Source organism: Tachypleus tridentatus, chromosome 3, assembly GCF_004210375.1.
Source record: "Tachypleus tridentatus isolate NWPU-2018 chromosome 3, ASM421037v1, whole genome shotgun sequence".
Classification (NCBI taxonomy): Eukaryota; Metazoa; Arthropoda; class Merostomata; order Xiphosura; family Limulidae; genus Tachypleus; species Tachypleus tridentatus.
This window is the reverse complement of record NC_134827.1, coordinates 22,229,022-22,233,029: the sequence shown is the minus strand read 5'-3', so window position 1 is coordinate 22,233,029 and position 4,008 is coordinate 22,229,022. Positions and strand designations below refer to the sequence as shown.

Sequence of the window (4,008 nt, the reverse complement as noted above, 5' to 3'; positions counted from 1 at the left end):
AGTCAAGTTCTCCCTACTCCATTTTTAGCAGATTTTTTGAGGTTTTTCTTTAATTTAACCATAATTATACGAAGAGTTTTCTAAGATTGTTTTTTTCTCTATTCGTTTTTTGCTAAGATTTAGATGTTTCTAGGCTTTAACTAAACTTTTATTAATATTTGTTTAATTCATAAGGAGAACACACTTGGTGATAAAGAATTCACAAAGGTTCTACTTGTCTTCTCTCTCTCGCCAGTCTTGTCCTTTGCTGAAATTGTAGCAAGTCTATGGATTTACAACGCTAAAATCAGGAGTTCGATTCCCTTCGGTAAACAGAGCAGATAGCCTGATGTGGTTTTGCTATAAGAAAAACACACACGCTCTCGTCAGTCCAACGCATTTGCCACATAACACTGCTCTCTTTTGTCTTGCATTAGTAACCGCGATTATGTTTTTATAGCATAAATATAGATTATTATTGTGTACTTTCTGTTACTCTACTATTTCTATCTGAAAATAACCTAGTCAGAGATTGAAGAGATAAACAGAAAAGCATTATGTAACTCCATATCCTCTGAGTCCCCATTCCATAGTGGCACAGCGATATGTCTTGCGAACTTTCAAGTTTAGCTCAAAGCAACACAATGGGCTATCTGTGCTCTACCCGCTACAGGTATCGAAACCGGATTCTAGCATAGTTCGTGGTATATTTGTAAGCCGAGAAATACCACAACATCTTAACTATCACCATGACTGTCGCATCCCAGTCGACCAGTAGAATCCTAATAAGTGAAAAGATTAATTGGAAAATAATGTGTGGTTTATATAAGGTAAAAGGATGACACAGCACTAGTGCTGCTATTCTAGTGTTTCTAATCCTGGGATATGCGAGTTTAAAAAAAATGTATGGAAGGTTTGTTTGTTTTTTTAATTTCGCGCAAAGCTACTCGAGGGCTGTCTGCGATAGCTGTCCCTAATTTAGCAGTGTAAGACTAGAGGGAAGGCAGCTAGTCATCACCACCCACCGCCAACTCTTGGGCTACTCTTTTACCAAAGAATAGTGGGATTGATCGTGACATTATAACGCCCCCACGGCTGAAATGGCGAGCATGTTTGGTGCGATGGGGATTCGAACCCGCGACCCTCAGATTACGAGTCAAACGCCTTAACCCACCATGCCATGCCGGGCCCTGTAGGGAAGGACACAGATTAATAACACGTAAGAAGCTGAATTCGTTTTATGTTTATCACAATTTTTCTGGCTATCTAAGTATGTGAGAAAAGCCGTTAAAACTAATTAATTGTTAGTTAATAAGAACAGTTTGTTGGATAGATAGATTGTTTCAAAACATGATATCCGTGAGGGAAAAATAATAATACAAAGGATTCTTTGTGCTAACAAGTTTGAGAATTACTGTTCTATTAAATTATTATTAATATTTTTTTTGAGATATTTTGGTTTGAATACCTTTCTTGTTGTTAAGTTTGTTCATTCGAGTATAACTAAAGAATTATCAAAGCACAAAATGTTGTTTATAAGCGCATTTTATTTCGCAAAAGTGCATCAGTGACATGAGAGATGAAATACACTTTGTAAACTGTTAAAGCTTTGAATAATATAACTGACTATTATAATACTATTTTCTTGACGAAATATCTTTCAATCAGTACAGATAAAATAAGGTTGCAATATTCAGGAATACAAAATATCAAAGTAGAATTTTTTTTATTTGTTATGTATAGTAGAACAATAAATTATATATTTATTTTCTTTTGCGCTTAGCAGTTTCTACGTAACTAATTTCATACGTTTATTTTTTTTGTGAAAAACAACAACACACTATGCTTAAAATATTACTAGTTTAAAACTGACGATGGAATGATATGAAACAGTGAAGACGAAAGATGATGTCAATACAAAAAGTTAACACGTCATTTTCAGTATTAAAGGATAAAAATATAAACATTTGATGGCATGGCTCTTTTCCGACATCATTTTCCAGTATTTCCTATTCGGTTTTTTAGGCCCAAAATTGCGTTGAGAATATCGCTGGCAACTAAGTAATTTTTAAAGTTATGTTTGGACGTAGTGCGTATAACAGGTAGTAACTGTTCTTCTTCCACCTTGATAGGAAAATAAAGAAAATTAATTAATTTAAATTTCACACATAACACTTCAAAATTAGCGTTTCGTAAAATTAACACTTGTCGAAACAAAAATGAAATACGCATCATGTTTGTTTTGAATTTCGCGCATAGCTACACGAGGGCTGTCTGTACTAGCCGTCCCTAATTCAGCAGTGTAAGACTAGAGGGAAGGCAGCTAGTCATCACCACTCATCGCCAACGTTTGGGCTACTCTTTGACCAACGAATAATGGGATTGACCGTCGCATTATAACGCACCCACGACTGAAAGAGCGAGCATGTTTGGTGCAAAGGGAATTCGAATCCGCGACCCTCAAATTACTAGTCGAGTGCCTTAACCACCTGGCCATGCCGGGCCAAACAAAAAGTAAATACGCATAGTGAAGTGAAACTTAAGTCACTTAAGTCATAATTGTTAGTTGGAATGTATTAAAGTAGGAGGCTTTAAGTGAGCGTTAAAGGAAATTTCCTAGAAGTGAAACTTAAACTTTATAAAATGTTAAATCTAGCAGATAATTCATAGATCATTTAAAATCTAAATTTTTTACAGTAGTTCTTTTTTTATTTAGTCAGTCCTCATGACTGATGTCTTTCGAGTAAACACTTGCTTATTCTGCAAGGTTTTGAAATATATCTTTGTCCTTTCTTCATTAGCCTTCTTAGTTCGTTTTCTTTTTAAACCAACAACTATTTGTTTATAAGGGTGTTGAAAGACGGCCAGGTGGTTAAGGCACTCTACTCGTAATGTAAGAGCCGCGGGTTCAAATCACCGTCGCACTAAACATGTTCGCCGTGGGGACGTTATAATGTGACGATCAATCCCACTATTCGTTGGTAAAAGAGTAGCCCAAGAGTTAGCGGTGGGTGGTGATGACTAGTTGCCTTCCCTCTGGTCTTACACTACTAAATTAGGGACGGCTAGCATAGATAGCTCTCGAGTAGTTTTGCGCGAAATTCAAAACAAACAAAACCAAAGGTGTTTAAAGAGCTTTGTTGATGATGTTTGATCAGTACTTTTATAGGTGGCTTCTGATTGATGTTGCTTTTCTTCATTAGTTTAATTTGCCAAATACCAACTTGCAGAAAATATATTTATCACTAAATGTTAAATATATTTTCTTTTGTAAGGCGACGTAGCATTTGTCCTTACATAAAGAAGAACTTATATAGAACACGTAAAAATATTGTAATGAATCTGATCAACGTGATAATGGAACTAAGCCTTACCAAAAGTTCTAGCGTTTGTTTGTTTTGTGTGTTCTCCCGATATACAGGAAAACAGTGGAAAGATTCTAGAACCAGTAAAAAGGTGAAAAGAACAGCAAGACTGGAAACTCTTCGGCAGTTCATTATGTACGGTTTGTTATTCTGCTGAAAAACAACAACAAAACAAGTCAAATTAATAAACACAATAGAAACAATACTATTCTAATTATTAAGCAAGGCAAAGAAAATTTCTTTGACGATTTCTAAGCGTTTTAACATATTTATTTTTCTAAATGTTACGAAATGTGATACTCTTCAGCAAAGCATATACCTGGTAGTTAAATTTGTTTCACATGAAGACAAACTACAGTGAATACAATGAATTTAAATAATACGACGTTGTAGTAAAAATATTTATGATATAACATCAAAAGGGAATTTTTGGACTGTTCTCAAAGTTCTAATTAAAAAATTTGAGCATTGAACTGAGTTAAGAATGGTATAAGATTATTACACGACTTAATACAACACAAAGTGGCGTTTTTGTATAAAATGTAAGAATAAAAAAAACCTTTCAGTACCCTTTATCTTTTCACTATTTGTTACTGTGGAATGCACAAGAAAGTGGTGGTACAAGCAAACGAGGTTTGCGTGTTTTTGAATTTCGCGCAAAGCT

At 34.9% G+C, this 4,008-nt stretch overlaps 1 long non-coding RNA gene across 1 annotated transcript; it reads right to left on the bottom strand.

Moving 5' to 3' along the window:
* Nucleotides 1-1,881: 1,881 nt before the first annotated feature.
* LOC143246032 (uncharacterized) lies at nt 1,882-3,487 on the bottom strand. The gene is made up of 2 exons (XR_013025731.1): nt 3,354-3,487; nt 1,882-2,103 (listed from the first exon to the last, which is right to left on the bottom strand). It is a non-coding gene; the product is annotated as an uncharacterized LOC143246032 (long non-coding RNA).
* Nucleotides 3,488-4,008: the final 521 nt, after the last annotated feature.